We start from the raw sequence: 17,003 nt of genomic DNA on the forward strand, positions 1-17,003 counted from the left end.
GTATGCTAAAGAGGGAAATCAGGAGGGCAAAAAGGGGCATGAGATAGCTTTGGCAAATAGAGTTTAGGAGAATTCAAAGGTTTTTGCAAATCCATTAAGGACAAAAGGGTAACTAGGGGGAGAATAGGGCCCTTCAAAGATCAGCACGGCATCCTTTGTGTGGAGCCGCAGGAGATGAGAAAGATACTAAATAAGTATTTTGCATCAATGTTTACTGTGGAAAAGGACATGGAAGATATAGAATTCAGGGAAATAGATGGTGACATCTTGAAAAATGTCCATATTACAGAGGAGGAAGTGTTGGATGTCTTGAAACTCATAAAAGTGGATTAATCCCCAGCACCTGATTGGGTGTACCCTAGAACTCTGTGGGAAGCAAGGAAAGTGATTGCTGGCCCCTTGCTGAGATATTTGTGTCATTGATAGCCACAGGTGAGGTGCCAGAAGATTGGAGGTTAGCTAATGTGGTGCCACTATTTAAGAAAGGTAGTAAGGACAAGCCAGGGAACTATAGGCTGGAGAGCCTGACATCGGTGGTGGGCAAGTTGTTTGAGGGAATCCTGAGGGACAGGATGTACATTTATTTAGATAGGCAAGGACTGATTAGGGATAGTCAACATGGCTTTGTCTGTGGGAAATCATGCCTCACAAACTTGATTGAGTTCTTTTGAAGAAGTAACAAAGAGGATTGATGAGGGTAGAGCAGTTGACGTGATCTATATGGACTGCAGTAAGGCGTTCAACCAGATTCACCATATAAGATTGGTTAGCAAGGTTAGATCTCATGGAATATAGGGAGACCTAGCATTTGGATACAGAATTGGCTCAAAGGTGGAAGACAGAGAGTGGTGATGAAGGGTTGCTTTTTAGACTGGAGGCCTGTGACAAGTGTAGTGCCACAAGGATTGGTACTGGGTCCGCTACTTTTTGTCATTTATATAAATGATTTGGATGTGAACATAGGAGGTATAGTTAGTAAGTTTGCAGATGACACCGAAATTGGAGGTGTAGTGGACAGCAAAGAAGGTTACCTCAGATTATAACGGGATCTTGATCAGATGGGCCATTGGGCTAAGGAGTGGCAGATGGAGTTTAATTTAGATAAATGCAAGGTGCTGCATTTTGGGAAAGCAAATCAGAGCAAGACTTATACACTTAATGGTAAGGTCTTAGAGAGTGCTGCTGAACAAAGAGACCTTGGAGTGCAGGTTCATAGCTCCTTGAAAGTAGAGTCACCACTAGATAGGATAGTGAAGAAGCCATTTAGTATGCTTTACATTATTGGTCAGAGTATTGAGTACAGGAGTTGGGAGGTCATGTTGCTGCTGCACAGGACATTGATTAAGCCGCTTTTGGAATATTGTATTCAATTCTGGTCTCCTTCCTATCGGGAGGATGTTGTGAAACTTGAAAGGCTTCAGAAAAGATTTACAAGGATGTTGCCAGAGTTGGAGGATTTGAGTTATAAGGAGAGGCTGAATGAGCTGGAGGTCTTTTCCCTGGAGCGTCGGAGACTGAGGGATGACCTGTTAGAGGTTTTCCCTGGAGCGTCGGAGACTGAGGGATGACCTGTTAGAGGTTTATAAAATCATGAGGGGCATGGATAGGGTAAATAGACAAGGTGTTTTCCCTAGGGTGGGGAGTCCAGAACTAGAGGGCAGAGGTTTAGGGTGAGAGGGGACAGATATATAAAGATAAGGGGCAATGTTTTCACACAGAGGGTGGTGCGTGTATGGAATGGGCTGCCGGAGGAAGTGGTGGAGGCTAGTACACTTACAACATTTGAAAGGCATCTGGATGGGTATATGAATAGGAAGGGTTTGGAGGGATATGGACTGGAAGCTGGCAGGTGGGACTAGATTGGGTTGGGATATGTGGTTGGCATGGACAAGTTAGACTGAAGTGTTTGTTTCCGTGCTGTACATCTCTGACTTTATGACTGTATACAGACAGTGCTCTCCACAGTGGCCTCCAGACCATGACAACAACAATGCCTGTTGTTGTCTTCTGGATCTGATACTGTCATTAGATCAGTGAGACCACAGATTCAACGTTCAATAGAATAGCAATGGTTCAGTGGAGAAATCTGCATTCATTCCTTGTGTTTGGAGGGTTCCTAAGTGATAGATGTGGCACTCTTCCTCCAGGCGTCATGTTGCCATGGTCTGGCGATAGAGGAGGCCAAGGACATGCAGGTCCTTGGCCGCCTCCATCGCCAGACCATGGCAACACAACGCCTGGAGGAAGAGCGCCTCATCTTCCGCTTAGGAACCCTCCAAACACAAGGAATGAATGCAGATTTCTCCATCTACCTCATTTCCCCTCCCCCCACCTTATCTCAGAACCGCCTTCTTGACCTGCAATCTTCTTCCCGACCTCTCCGACCCCAACCCCTCTCCGGCCTAAGTCCCTCCTCCCTACCTTTTTATCTTAGCCTGTTTGGCACACCCTCCTCATTCCTGAAGAAGGGCTAATGCCCCAAACGTTGATTCTCCTGCTCCTTTGATGCTGCCTGACCTGCTGCGTTTTTCCAGCAACACATTTTTCAGCTCTGATCTCCAGCATCTGCAGTCCTCACTTTCTCCCTGTTGTGCCTCAAGCTAACAGCATGTCCTACATCTCCAGCCTTCCCTCTCGGTAAAGCATGCCTGTGGAATATTGTCAACAAACCCAAGATTCTTAGGAATAAACTGCAGCAATGCACCCAACTTCAGGGCTACCTCAGTCCAAATTCTCTCCTGGAGAACATCAGTGACCAATTAACTCTTATGATCCTGACCCTCAAGTTGTATTCAGAAGAGTTAAAATAGGTGATAGAAAGAACTCACTACCAGGGGAACAACTTTGTCAGGGGTGGCTTCCATCATTTTAAAATTCATAGTCATAGAACAGAATGTGGACTAACACTGTACTTTAGTATTCACATTGGATTGATTCATTTCGGAAAATGCTCCTCATATTTGGTGCTAATTCACTCAAGTGATGATTATGGGAGTACTCATATAAGGCACAGAGAGTCAGATATGTCATCACATTGCAAGATATATTGGATTGATTGTGAAATTGGTAAGAACAAAGTGCTGATGTGGTGGCAAAAATGTGGTGTTATGTTCTTTGTTATCCTTTGCTGCAGTCACTATAGTGTCTTCAGAGTGCTGATCATCTTGATGGGCTTGGGCAAAGAGTTTTGGTTCCAATGAAGCAGGCCTAAATTATTAGCCATTAAAAATCTAAATGCTTAAATCCTGTGAGTACTGGAAAAATGAAATAAAAGCAAAAAATTCTGAAACCATCAGCATCTGTGGAGAGAGAAATAGAGTTAATGTTCCAGGATGATGACCTTTCGTCAAATTGAAATATTACTTTGAAAATAGGTTTTAGAAGGTGCTAAAGGTGACACTGAGTCTGTGGAAAGATATAGACAGGTTAAACCAGTGGGCAAAAACTTGGCAGATGGAATATAATGTGGAAATGTGAGGTTATGCACTTTGGCAGGAAAATAAAGGAATGAGTACTATTTAAATGGAGAAAGACTGCAAAAAGCTATGGCACAGAGGGATGTGGGAGTCTTCATGCATGAAACACAAAAAACAGCATACACGTTCATTAGGTTATAGGGAAAGCAATAAAATGATGGTCTTTAAAAGTAGGGAGCTCTTCCAAAACCTAAACAAAGCAGATCATAACACGAATATTGTGGAAAGTTTTGGTCCCTTCATCTAAGGAAAGACTTGGAGGTGGTCCAGAGAAGGTTCACTAGGTTGGTCCCAGATATAAGTCTCAGTTCCCGCCTCAGGCAACTGTGTGTGTGGAGTTTGCACATTCTCCCCGTGTCTGCGTGGGTTTCCTCCGGGTGCTCTGGTTTCCTCCCACAGTCCAAAAATGCACAGGTTAGGTGAATTGGCCATGCTAAATTGCCCGTACTGTTAGGTGAAGGGGTAAATGTAGGGGAATGGGTCTGGATGTGTTGTTCTTCGGAGGATCAGTGTGGACTTGTTGGGCCAAAGGGCCTGTTTCCACACTGTAAGTAATCTAATCTAATCCAAAAAAAACGGACTGTCTTAAAAGGAAAGATTGTGTAGGGCCTGTAAACACTGGAGTTTAGAATGCTGAGAGGTAACTTTATTGAAATGTAGCAAATTCTTAAGGGATTTGACAGGGTAGATGTGGAGAGGTTTTCCCTTGTGGGAGAATCAAGAGCCAGAGGGCATAATCTCAATGAAAAGTGTCACCCATTTAAGATAGAGCAGGAACCCCTTCTCTCAAAGAGTAGTGATTCTGTGGAATTCTTTAACACAGAGAGCTGTAGAAGCTCTCTGTTAAGTGTTTTCAAGATGGAGATAGATTTTTAATCAAAATGGGAATCAGAGTTTATAAGGGAAAGAGAGGAAAGTGATGTTGAGGATTATCAGTTCAGCCACGATCTTGTTGAATAGTGGAACAGACTTGATAGGCTAAATGGCCTACTTCTGCTCCTAAGTTTTCGTTAGAGCAATAACATTTCAGTTCAATGATATTTCAATTCAATTATATTTTCATACAACCCAATTTAAATAGCAAAATTGTGAACAGTGCAGCAAGTTACGCCAATTGTGACAAGCAGTGATACACACCACAGTTAACCAACCTGTCCAGTGATAAATACAGGCCAACAGTACCTCTATTGCCAATCCATTTGAGACATGAACCTAGTAGTTCTGCTCTGGTTCAAACTACATAGTGGCGGTTGTTGGGAGGGGAAGAGAGGAAAATGGTCATTAGTCAAGGGGACAGAGAGTAATCATACTTACTCAAAAGCCACCAGTTGGTATTATTGCCTCTTTTTGACATAGTTCACTTTTATATACAGTGCTCAGAAACACATTCTTGTGGCCTTTGCTGTGCATATATTCTATGTATAGTAATATCTGTTGGGCTACATCCTCCTTACATAGTACCTGACCCAACATTGCTCTGTTCAGCTCTGCTTCTGTTTCGCCTCATTCACAGCAAAGCATATACATAGAATGTCATGCCTGTCCCTGTAAAGCTTTCTCTATTGATAGGTGTGAGACAGGGTCAGAGGGATGGGAGTGATGGCACAAATCCTTTGGTGGGCTGACTGTGTCAGAAACTGAGGGATGTCCAGGTCTCTGTAAAGAAAATGACAAATAAATTGCTGGAAAAACTATTCTCTGACTTGAGAAATCACTAATCGAACTTTATAGATGTTTCGAGCTCGAAACTGCTCACTTCCTCCTTTTGAATATATATAACAGCAGACACACACACACACGCATGCACACACGTACACATGCACGCAGGCACACACATACATACACACACTCATTCTTTTAGCCTCAGTCAATGAGTCTCATAATGTTCTGGATAGGGCATCTGCAATTGCATTTGATTTGACAGCAATGTAATATGGTTAAGGAACAAGCTCCAATGAAATAACCTGTCATTCTGTTTTAATCTTTTCCAAAAAAGTCAATAAATTGTAGTCATTGTAGACTGTGATCTTTAATTACATATTTCAGATATCTATCTCAAAGCAATTGAGAATTAATAACAAACCAACTGTTTCCTCCTCGACTGTGGAGTACATTTCTGATGTTTATTTCATTTTTTGAAGAAGTACTTAATTGGACTCTCTTCCAGATTTGTTTGCCTGAAGGAGAACAGTTCCTATCCGATGTCACACATTGATGACTGCGTCAATTAAAGTTTGGAGGTGCAAGCATTGACTCTCTGGTTAAAATGGCCTTCAGACGTTCAAAAATAGTTTTGAATTACTCAGTCTGAACAATCTTTAATTTTTTTCTCTTGTAGGTCCCTCAGTGGTGCACTGAATATTGGGATGATCATTTGTTAGAACATTCACATTACCACGAACCTCATAATTTCCCATTTTCTGTGGAAATGGGGAATTGTGTTACTAGTTTTACCTTTGCAGCCCTAGGCAATACCCATATGTGACCTATAACATGTCCGAGATAGATTAATTGGGCCCTCACTCTTTGCAAAATTGACCACTGGATTAGCAGACTGTATCTTCTAGAAAACAACTTCCAGTTGCTCTACATACATTTTCTCATGTGTTATTGTATATTAGGAGGCCATACAATTAGATAAATCTGGCACTGTCTGATTCGTCAGCCTCTGAAAGATGGCTGAGGCATTCTAGAATCTTCATTGTGTGACTCAACAGTGACATAACTCACTCTAGAGTTATGAAGGTGAAGCTTTCCTTTTGTGCAGGCAGTCAAGAAAACTTACTAGCATCCCTTGCGTGTTCTCATTTGATAATGTGATGGTTTTGCCCACACGATCTATGCAATCTTTCAGATGAGTATAATTTAAAAGTCCATTCTGGTCTCTGCACTGATTGCCAAAAGGTTTATACAGAGCACTGTGCATCCGGCTTGAGCAAAATTGGGGGGCTCTAGATACTCTATTAGACTCCATTAGTCTGTGCTCCAGCGAGTAGTAAATGTCCTCCTGAACCTAGGTCAGATTTTCTGGACTTGGTTGAAGGGATGAGGCCTTATGGGAGAGGACTCTCCACATCACCTAAGAATCAAAATGGTGCAGCCTGGCTTGCCTCTGCTCCCTGTTCTGCACCTGAGTGGGTGAATAAGATGTCTAATTTTGCTAGTTTGCTAGTTTTTCTGTATTAAGTTAAAGATCACACAACACCAGGTTAAAGTCCAATAGGTCTATTTGGAAGTACTAGCTTTCAGAGCACTGCTCCTTCATCAGCCATCTGTTGGACTATAATCTGGTGTTGTGTGATTTTTAACTTTGTTCACCCCAGTCTAACACTGGCACCTCCACATCATTTTCTGTATTAGCTGGCCAGGTAACAGGGACTTCAATGTGTGCCTCACTCATACATCCCCTCAATTAATCCTTGTTACTACCCTCATCCTCCAGGTTGGTAGCAATGGGACAGACTGTTAACTGCTTGTCTCCTTCTCAACAATGGTACTGCCTTCTCATTTTGACATACCCAGATTTTGCTTTTTTCTCTTCAATCTGGGGTCTCAATCTAATAATTCATTTTCACAAGCTTCTTCACTTATCTAAATGGGTCACTAATTAAGCATTTAAGGGTTCACTTGATGTTAACAGGAGTACCAACACATTGTGTCTGGGATAAAGGATTCAAGCCCTAGCATGTTTACCTGGTGTTATTTTTATCACTGTTTGGGAGTGTTTCAAGTGTTCTCAGGCCCCTTTACAGTCAGTCACTTGAGAGGTCGCTCTTGGAACTCTTCTGTGTAGTCAAGCTTGGAGACTTCCTTTTTCTGTTAGAGGCCTTCAAATGAAGTAAGACTAGTGGAATCACTGAGTAAGTAGCTGGTGGTGAACAGAATAATTTCCAATCCTTTACCTCAGTCATGCAGGGACTCATGGCAGTATGCCTTGATCATTGTTTTTAGTGTCTAATGGTACCATTCTAGCACCCTGTGTTCTGGTGATATAATGAAGATTTCTTTTGGGTCATGGCCAGATTAATCACCACTTCCTGGAATACTTTGAACATCAAGTTTGAGCCCTGGTACAAATGGACTTCAATGGCCTGGCCATAGTTTGTGAAGATTAGAGTGGAAATGCACAGCAGATCAGACAGCATCCGAGAAGCAGGAAAATCAATGTTTCGGGCAAAAGTCCTTCATCAGGAATGAGGCTGGAAACTGAACGGATGGGGAGGGGGGATGTGGCTGGGTGGAAGGTAGCAGAGAGTGCAATAGGTGGATGGAGGTGGGGGTAAAGGTGATAGGTCAGAAAGGAGGGTGGAGCGGATAGGTGGGTAGGACGATGGACAGGTCATGAGGACAGTGCTGAGCTGGAAGGTTGGAACTGGGGTAAGGTGGGGGAGGGAAATGAGGAAACTGGTGAAGTCTACATTTTGCTATGGGGTTGAAGGATCCCGAGGCAGAAGATGAGGTATTCTTCCTCCAGGCGTCGGGTGGTGAGGGAGTGGCGATGGAGAAGGCCCAGGACCTGCATGTCCTTGGCAGAGTGGGAGGGGGAGTTGAAATGTTTGGCCATGGGGTGGTGGGGTTGATTGGTGTGAGTGTCCTGGAGATGTTCTCTGAAGCTGTCTGCAAGAAGGTGTCCATTCTCCCCAATGTAGAGGAGACTACATTGGGAGCAACGGATACAATAAATGATGTGTAGAAGTGCAGGTGAAATTTTGTTGAATGTGGAAGACTCCTTTGGGGCCTTGGACGGAGATGAGGGGGGGAGGTGTGGGCGATGTTTTGCAATCCCTGTGGTGGCAGGGGAAGTTGCCAGGAGGGGGGGGTGGGTTGTTGGGGGGTGTGGATCTGACCAGGTAATCTCGGAGGGAATGTGGCCAAACATTTCAACACCTCCTCCCACTCTGCCGAGGACATGCAGATCCTTGGCCTCCTCCATCGCCACTCCCTCACCACCCTATGCCTGTAGGAAGAATGCCTCATCTTCTGCCTCGGGACCCTTGAACTTCATGGCATCAATGTGGACTTCACCAGTTTCCTCATTTCCCCTCCCCCACCTTACCCCAGTTCCAACCTTCCAGCTCAGCACCATCTTCATAACTTGTCCCACCTGTCAATCTTCATTCCCACCCATCCACTTCACCCTCCTCTCCGACCTATCACATTTATCCCATCTCCATCCACCTATTGCATTCTCAGCTACCTTCACCCCAGCCCCAATCTCCCCTCCCATTTATCTCTCCATCCCTAAGATTCCCAACATCATTCCTGATGAGGGGCTTTTGCCCAAAACGTCGATTTTCCTGCTCCTCAGATGCTGCCTGACCTGCTGTGCATTTCCAGCACCACTCTAATCTTGACTCTAATCTCCAGCATCTGCAGTACCCACCTCCGCATATTTTGTAAGGATTCTCTCACCGCTCAATTCTCTCACCGCTGTTTCACACATATAGCCTCAGGGGATCAGCCAATGAAAAATGGGTAGCCACATCTATTATGATAAGAGTATATTGGTCAGTGTTTGGTCAGAGGTCCCAGGTATCTACCATAACTTTGCTAAATGGTTCCCCAAAAGCCAGTGTGGAATTCACAAGTGCAGGCCTTACCAATAGATGGGGCTTTTCCACAATCAGAAGTGTGGTGGCTTCTACATCCTTGTGGAGCTGTGGACAATAAAGATACTATCTAATGCATGTCTGGGTTTTACATATATCCACATGCCCAGCCACTGGAATTTTATGAGCCATCTGCAATATTTCCCTCCAGTAACTCTGTAGCATCATTATCCGGTGGATCTCTGTCCACTCCTTCTTTGCACCTACGTGAAGGTGTCTCCTTTTCCTCATCAGCACCTATTTTTAATATAATGGAGTCAGGGACTGTTTCTGCCTGAGCTTCAGTGTCAGCAGTAGAAGCTACTTTTTTTTTAACAGTAGGTCAGCTTGTTGGGCTTCTACCGAGGAAGTTCTATGTATTATGTTCTTGGGGTCTTCTAGACTCCTAGACAAGGTGTCAGATAACCAAACCAAAGGGTCTTCTGATTGCAGTCAGCCTCCACTGGTTGAGCTTGTCTGGCCATAGATGATGTGGTCATACAGACAGGGAAAATGCCAAGAAGTTCCCTCTGGAGCTGTTCAGTTTCCCTAACCTCAATGGCCTCTTTAGAGATCCCTGGGGATGTTATTACCTTTGATCACTCCAGGTCATTGCAGAGAAGCTGGTCCATCAGTCCATAGACAAATTAGATACAACTCCCACTCTCACTGGTCCCGGGACAAAGTCACACTCCATGTGCATCCGGTAAAGGGGATGGGCATGTATCTTGCTTCAGCACCTTTTTATCAGTACCTTGGCTCTCACTTCATTCTCTAATGAGAAGATTATGCCTTTTCCCAGCAGGAATGTTTCAGCTGGCTCCAGCATCTCCCAGTGTTTCTCTAGGCTTATTTGCCTCACCCTGGGGAAATATTACATCCTTTGGATGCAAAATCCCAATAACTCTCGGGAGCTTGTATAACCTCTTCCACACTCTCAGGAGTGCCTTAACAGGGCTTCATGGATGCAGAAGGAGCCAGAGCCTGACTGCTATGCTCTCTGACTGACTCCATTCTCTGCACAGGGTATAAGTGCCCTGGCAAACCCCAGTCATTTTTCTTATAGCCTCCAGCAGTTGATCCAGATATGCCCTACATTTTGAGTTGAAACAAACAGACTTCTTGGCCTAACCTTTCATTTCTGCACCACCCTTTCTGTCCTGAGGAAGGCTCCCAGTATTTCCCTCTCTCCCATGGGTGTGTGGTTTCCTATCACTCTATCCATCTCTATCCTTTCTAGTTGGCTGCAGGCAAATAGGGAAGGAATTTTTCTGGCACATGGAACGGATTGGCTCATGTATGTTAGCCAGCATAGCTGCCTGCTTGCCCCAGTCATTCTATGTTCCTTGAGGTTTATTCTTATTGAGAGGATGTAGGAGTTTTTAAACTCTTCAAGGAAAGTTATTTCACAGGGTTTTTCATTATTGGCTTTCTGTCCTAAATGCCAATGTCCTGTGGTCAGAAGCAAGCTGGTTAAACCTTTCAAATTTCAGGTATATCTGCTTAGGTTGCTTCTTGAGACCATGGAATTTTCACCCACACCCTCATTTAGTCAACCTCTTCCCTTATGACTTCCTGACCAAATGAACCAATACTTTTAAAATGATACAATTTAACCAATTTTCTTGAATTAACAAAAAGAGTTTATTAATTAGTACATGCAAGGATAAATGCGAATGTAACACACATACACATAGATTCGAAATAAAAGTTGAGTCCAAAAAGATAAAAGTTTTTTTTACAAGGTTATATGATTCAATCTCTGAATTGTTCATGAAGAGAAAATAAGATGATGTTTTTAGCCATTACTGAGTTGAACCAATAGTGTTGACTTTGGCACTTGAACAGGTTTCATGATCTTTAGTTTTACATGATTTGGAGATATTGGTGTTGGACTGGGATGCACAAAGTTAAAAATCACACAACACCAGGTTTCAGAGCGCTGCTCCTTCATAAGGTGGTTGTGATACTCCACAACCACCTGATGAAGGGGCAGCGCTCCGAAAGCTACTGCTTCCAAATAAACCTGTTGGACTATAAACTAGTGTTGTGTGATTTTTACCTTTAGCTTTGCAGATTGGTTGAGCTATGCAGTACTGATTCCTTTTAACATGACTGAATTCCAGCACTTGAGGGTGAGAGACTTTTTGTTATTCTTTCTCCCTTTTATCTAGCTGCTATTAGCTGACTTCTAGCCATCAGAGTGAGAGGATTTATCTACAGCACAATGGTTATTGGGCGATAGTTCATCAATGTGAACCTCACCGTACTCTAATGCTCAAACATGAGAATGTTCATTACTGTTAGAACACACAAATAGAATTAAATTTAGCTTTGTAACTCCTACCTTTGTGTATTCTTCAAAGGGAAAACACAAGATACATCTGCAATTTGAGATGTAATCTGCAGGAGGTGGTTTGCTGTTAACCAGGGCATTGTTAGCCCTTGTCATCACAAGTTGTTCTCTCTGATGTTTTTTGATATCTTTTAGATGTCACATCATATCAGTCCCACACATGACTTTTGATAGCCAGCCACGTGGATTTACTGCTGCAGCTAATTTGTTTCTGTACAGCAGTCTTATTTTAAAAATCACATTTTGCTATTATAAGTTAAAGGAGACATAATGTTTCAGGGTTCTGACCCTTATTTTAATAAAAGTACCTACTTTCCCAATGGTGTTTTTTTTTTCAGAGGATTCAGTCCTTTAAGTTTGAGCAGTTAGGCACACTATTATTTTAAAACTACAAGATTTAAAAGGACCTCCCAGCTGTTAGCTTTTGGCCCTTAACTCCCTGGGATCATCACTACAGTTTGGGAAGCCCTTTCAGCCATTGCATGCTGAGGTCTTAGGGACCCTTGTGGCAGAGTGGTAGTGTCCCTACTTCTGAGCCAGAAGGCCCAGAATTAAGTCTCACCTCTAATTGAGTATCATAACATCCCTGAATGGGTTGATTAGGGAAATGTACACTGAGGTAGAGGAAACTATAGAATGCCGAGCTGTGACTCTTACAAAGAATGTATGTTGAAAATATCAAAATTGTATTGAAGTGCTTCAAAGTGGATCATGATGTATAGAGAAAGTTCAGTAGAAATAAGCCTTTCTAAAACTTCCAGTTTGAAAAGTTTTGATTTGAGAATAATTGCCACTTTGGGAGTATTGAGTGCAATTCTGGTCTCCCTGCTACAGGAAAGTTAAAGGCTTCAGAAAAGATTTACCAGGATGTTGCCAGGGTTGATGGGTTTGAGCTAAAGGGAGAAGCTGAATAGGCTGAGGCTATTTTCCCCAGAGCATCAGAGGCTGAGGGGTAACCTTGTAGAGGTTTATAAAATCATAGGGGGCATGGACAGAGTTAAGTGGACGGCATGGTGGCACAGTGGTTAGCACTGCTGCCTCACAGCGCCAGAGACCCGGGTTCAATTCCCGCCTCAGGCGACTGTGTGGAGTTTGCACATTCTCCCCGTGTCTGCGTGGGTTTCCTCCGGGTGCTCCGGTTTCCTCCCACAGTCCAAAGATGTGCAGGTAAGGTGAATTGGCCATGCTAAATTGTCCGTAGTGTTAGGTAAGGGGTAAATGTAGGGGTATGGGTGGGTTGCGCTTCGGCGGGTCGGTGTGGACTTGTTGGGCCGAAGGGCCTGTTTCCACACTGTAAAGTAATCTAATCTAATCTAAATAGGCAAGATCATTTCCCTGGGGTGAGGTGTCCAAAACTAGAGGGCAAATGCTTAAGGTGAGAGGGGAAAGATATAAAAGGAACCTAACCGGCAACTTTTTCATGCAAAGGGTGTATGGAATAAACTGCCAGAGGAAGTGGTGGAGAATGGTACCATTACAACATGCTTGACATGGAATGTATGTTGTGGACATTAAGGCAATTACAATCATATTGTCACGGAGTGGAACTTGCTTTACGGAACAAGTTTAACTTTTTTGAAAATTTTGTAATTTAAGTGGATATTGCTTATAATATGTTTACAAGTCTTATAATTAAAATATATTTTTGATTTAAAGAAGTGTAATCTCCCACTAGAAATTATTTTGTAAAATCATAATTTTATTCAAATTAAACATTCAGAAAAAACTTCTTTGCTGAGGGAAGGGAAATTTTATAACACCAACTTTAAATCATTCAAATAATCGAAACAAGTAGTGGTACACAATCTTACAGCGGTAGGAATCCGCAGCTATACAGGATTCACTTTTGAGCAATCGCTCCGGTTGAAACAATCAGCGCTCACGCCAGCCTTGCTGGTCTAACACTAGCTGGCTGCTCCACGCCCTGACTGAACATTACACAGACATCGACTACTGCAAGCCAACAATTGCAACATTTCATTGGAACAGCACTGGAAGTGCGTTTAAGAGTAAAACTTCGCATCCTGTATGAAAACGTGCGCATGAACACAGAAGAGATGGCAATTGTAGAACTGCACAGTCCTTCTGTGTTGACACTGGATTCGGGCCAGGTACCAGGAGCTAGCGCTGTCTCACGTGTCTATTTACGTGTGTAAGGGGATTCGGCACAAATAAACACAGCGTGACCGCTGCTGTAAATGCCTTTGGCGGGAGAGCCAGCAGCCAAGATAGTTGTACAAGCAGTTTGCCGCATATTCCTTAATTAAGTATGACAGTGACCGAGTTTGTGGGTTTTGTTCGCGAGATCTTAACTAGATATCGAGGATTTTCAAAAATTTAACAAACATTATTGTTTCAAGACACATGGAGGTAAGAAACTGGCAGCCGCTCGTCAGTGCGCATATATGAACTAGCCCGGGAAACAGAGCTGTACACAGTACACGCATGTCTGCAGGCGTGCACAGTACTCCGTTTACGGACAGACAAACATTAGTTAGATTTTATATGGGCCGCAAAGAGGAATCACGTTAGGCTCGAACGCTGACTCCATTTCTGTCTTTCATCACGAATGCTGCCAGACTTGTTGAGGTTCTCCAGCGTCTTTTTTTTTTGTAATTTGAAATTTTCAGCACCCGCAGTATTTTGCTTTTATACTTGTTACATTTTTATAAGATGTGACGCGATTATCAACTTTGATCACATTTAAAAAGTCTTCCCCACTCCAAAAAAAAACTGGCAAACATTTACTTGGGAGCCTTCAAAGTTGATTTGAAGTACACTGCACGACAAAACATTTCTGGCATATTCAGCTGCTCTAGCAGCATCTGCGAAGAGAGAAAAAAGTTAATGTTTCAGGTCGATGTCCTTTTGGCAGAAAGGTTATGCTGCAACTCAGTATCAAACCCAAGTGCGTGACTCCCATTTCGTATTAGTAGAAGATTGAAATAATAAGCAACCATTCCAAAAGCATGAACAGGAATTTAAGCTATTACAAATGATCTTTGGAGCCAACTAGGGTTGTAAATTTTTGCAGAAATTCTGCAGCCTGACCTCCCACCATACCTTTCTGTAATCCTCAGAGAAATGGGCTATTTCCTGCCAAATACTTAATTTCTTTGAGAATTAGATTAGAAGACCCATCAGGAGTTTCATTGCTGGAGAAAGAAACTAATTATGGGCCCAATAAGACAAATGCCTCACTTAAAAAAATCACAGAAACATTGCCTACAATTTTCCTGCCCAATAGTACCAATATGTGACAGAATCTACAGTTTTCCTCTAAGCTGTACATACAGGTCTGCTTCTAGTATGGGGCCATGGAAGACTGTGCTACATGCATTATATGTGTAGCTCCCTACTATTGGTATACAGGATAAATTGTTCCAACAGTAGTTATTCTATATAGTTGTCATCTGTTATTACAGTATGGTCTGCCAATATTAACACTTCTGTGTTCTTGAAATTGCTTTGTGAGGTTGCAGGATCTTAATTTTATTATCATTAGACTTTTTGTTTAGTTTACAATGCACTTATCATGACCACGTATCTTTAGTCATACTTGTGTAATTTACTGCACATTTGTTCATAACACCTGAGTTGTGATATTGTACATTCATCTCTAGGGTCATAGAGGTGTACAGCATGAAAACAGATCCTTCGGTTCAATTCATTCATGCCAACTAGATATCCCAATTAATCTAGTCCCATTTGCCAACACTTGGCCCATTTCCCTCCAAACCCTTCCTATTCATGTTGTAATTGTGCCAGCCTCCACCATTTCCTCTAGCAGCTCAGTACATACATATCCAACCCTTTGTGAGAAAATGTTGCCCCTTAGGTCCCTTTTAAATCTTTTCCTTCTCACCTTAAACCTGTGGCCTGTAGTTTTGGACTTCCCTACCCAGGGAATAAGACCTTGGCTATTCACCATAGCTCTGTCCCTCATATAAAGTCACACCAGAGCCTCCGATGCTCCAGGGGAAAATAGCCCCAGCCTGTTCAGCCTCTCCCTCGTTCAAACCCTCCAAACCTGGCATCATCCTTGTAAATCCTTTCTATATCGTTAACAATATTGTTTCTGCAGCAGGGAGACCAGGATTGCATGCAGTATTCCTAAAATGGCCTAACCAATGTCCTGTACCAGCAACTCTTATACTCAATGCAATAACCAATAAAGGCAAGCCTACCAAAAACCAGCTTCACTGCTTTGTCTACCTGTGACTCCACCTTCAAGGAATTATGAACTTGCATGCCAAGATCCTTTGTTCAGCAACACTCCCTAAGACCCTAGCATTAAGTGTATAAGTCCTACCCATATGGTTTGCCGTGTGATAATGCACCACATCACATTTACCTAAATTAAACTCCATTTGCCTTGGCTCATCAGCCCATTTGATCACGGTCCTACTGTACTTGGAGTTAGTTAACCTTCTTCACTGTCCATTACACCATTACACTTTTGGTGTCATCTGCAAACTTATGAATAGCTCCTGTTATATTCACATCAGGTTATTTGTATAAATGACAAAAAGTAGTGGACCCAGCACTGATCCTTGCACACACCACTGTTCACAGGCCTCCAGTCTGAGAAACAACTCTCCACCAATGCCCTGTCTCCTATCTTCAAGACAATTTTGTATCCAAATGATTCGCTCTCCCCCTGGATTCCATTGTGATCTAATTTTGCTTACCAGTCTACCATGCAGAACACTATCAACATCCACCACTCTGCCTTCATCAGTCTTCCTCATCACTTCTTCAAAAAAACCCAGTCAAGTTAGTGAGACATGATTTCCCACGCACATAGCCATGTTGACTATCCCTAATCAATCCTTGCCTTTCCAGATACATTTGGCAAAGACTTTGCGATAATCCCTTTTATTTTGTGTAGTTTGTTGCAGAGGAGTACTCCTATTGAAATAATAAGTAAAAAGGGAGCGCTCCAATAGTAAGGTGCCTCTAGGCCACAAACTTTCAACACAGTGGAGGCCTGGCTGCTTTCTTTTACTAAGGGGGGAAATTCCCTCTTGTGAGCAGCCACTTTGCTGCGTACCCACTTACACAGGCAGGAGTGGGCCTGAAGGCCTTTATAGCTGAAAAATGTGTTGCTGGAAAAGCGCAGCAGGTCAGGCAGCATCCAAGGAGCAGGAGAGTCGACATTTCGGGCATAAGCCCTTCTTCAGGAATCTACGGGGTTAGTCGGTTCCGTAGACAGGTGCTGAGGAAGGAGATGTGGCTGTGGTAGCGAGTCTGTTTGAGGACGTGGCTGAAGAGCTTCAGGGCAGAGGAGATGACCTGGGGGGTGCAGTGAGAGAGGGACTCACTGAAATCCTTGTAGAGGGAGAAAGAGAGCTTCTTCAAGGAAGGCATCCTTGCAAGAGGATTCACAGTAGGTTAAAATCAACTAGGAGTAAGTGAGGACTGCAGATACTGGAGATCAGAGCTGAAAAATGTGTTGCTGGAAAAGCGCAGGAGGTCAGGCACCATCCAAGGAGCAGGAGAATCAGCGTTTCTGGCATAAGCCCTTCTTCAGGAAGGCCTTTATAGAATGCTTGGCCTCATGTTGGGTGCCTGCCTGCAGGC

At 43.2% G+C, this 17,003-nt stretch overlaps 1 protein-coding gene across 1 annotated transcript in view; it reads left to right on the plus strand.

Moving 5' to 3' along the window:
• Window positions 1–13,428: 13,428 nt before the first annotated feature.
• Window positions 13,429–17,003, plus strand: part of LOC122559649 (cyclin-dependent kinase inhibitor 1-like) — a 34,483-nt gene continuing 30,908 nt past the window's right edge. The window contains exon 1 of the mRNA XM_043709468.1: window positions 13,429–13,790. The gene's annotated coding sequence lies outside the window, so the exon portion shown is untranslated. The remainder of the gene's footprint in view (window positions 13,791–17,003) is intronic.

This window comes from Chiloscyllium plagiosum, chromosome 19 (genome assembly GCF_004010195.1).
Source record: "Chiloscyllium plagiosum isolate BGI_BamShark_2017 chromosome 19, ASM401019v2, whole genome shotgun sequence".
In the NCBI taxonomy this organism is placed as follows: Eukaryota; Metazoa; Chordata; class Chondrichthyes; order Orectolobiformes; family Hemiscylliidae; genus Chiloscyllium; species Chiloscyllium plagiosum.